Consider the following 1,409-nt stretch of genomic DNA (forward strand, 5'->3'; position numbering starts at 1 on the left):
CTGCTCCGGGCTCACGGGCGCGCTCCCGAACTCCCCGACCCTTCCCGTGTCCCCGCGCCCCGCCGGGTCCTAAAGCCTGGCGCGCAATGGGTTAGTTCACGCCCGCTTCCTGAGACCGGCTCAGACCACGACTCACAGCAAGCATCGCAAAGACTACAACTCCCGAAAGGCATCGCGAGAAATAAATTCGCAATGGAAATGTCTATTGAGGGCCTACTGGATCGCAATAGCAGTTTTCCGAAACATGGCCGACTCTTTCACCTCAGCAATTTTACGTCTAGGAATACATGTATCTAGAAATACTGGCGAAGTTTGGAAAGATATATTTTCCAAATGTGTAATACAACTTTGTACGTGAAAAATTGAAAACAAACTCATTCTTTCAACAAATATGTGTGTGCCTGATATGTGCAAAGCAGCGTGCGAAGCTCTATTAACTTGGCCAAAACCTGTTTTCTTTTCTTTTCCTTTTTTTTTTTTTTTTTTTTTTGAGACAGGATCTTGCTCTTGCCCAGGCTGGAGTGCTGCAGTGGCACAATTATAGCTCACTGCAGCCTCCACCTCCTAGGCTCAAGCAGTCCTCCTGCCTCTGCCTCTCAAGTAGCTGGGATTACAGGCACGTGCCACCATACCCTGCCTCTGAGTCTCTGTTTTCTTTTTTTTTTTTTTTCTTTGAGATGGAGTCTCACTCTGTTGCCCAGGCTGGAATGCATTGATGCGATCTCGACTCACTGCAAACTCCGCCTCCCGGGTTCAAGAGAGTCTCCTGCCTCAGCCTCCTGAGTAGCTGGGATTACAGGAGTGTACCACCACGCCAGGCTAATTTTTGTATTTTTTAGTAGAGACGGGGTTTCACCATGTTGCCAGGCTGGTCTCGAACTCCTGACCTCAGGTGATCCACCCGCCTCTGCTTCCCAAAGTGCTGGGATTACAGGCATGAACCACCGCGCCCAGCCTGACTCTCTGTTTTTTAATACACAAATGGAAGGTTTAAAAAGATGTGCTGTGAGATAACAGCAAGAATACTATTAAAAAGAAAAAAAAAGTAAAAAAATTAAAATAAGTCGGGCGCAGTGGCTCACACCTGTAATCCCAGCACTTTGGGAGGCTGAGGCGGGTGGATCACCTGAGGTCAGGAGTTCGAGACCAGCCTGGCCAACATGGTGAAACCCTGTCTCTACTAAAAATGCAAAAAATGGCCAGGCGTTGTGGCAGGCCCCTGTAATCCCAGCTATTCGGGAGGCTGAGGCAGGAGAATCACTTGAACTTGGGAGGCGGAGGTTGCAGTAAGTCAAGATTGCGCCATCGCACTCCAGCCTGGGGGACAAGAGCGAGATTTCATCTCAAAAAAAAAAAAAACTTAAAATTAGAAGATGTGCTAGACACTCACTATGTGTATGTGTGTATAT

The sequence above is a fragment of the Mandrillus leucophaeus genome, unplaced genomic scaffold, assembly GCF_000951045.1.
Source record: "Mandrillus leucophaeus isolate KB7577 unplaced genomic scaffold, Mleu.le_1.0 Scaffold18, whole genome shotgun sequence".
Lineage (NCBI taxonomy): Eukaryota > Metazoa > Chordata > Mammalia > Primates > Cercopithecidae > Mandrillus > Mandrillus leucophaeus.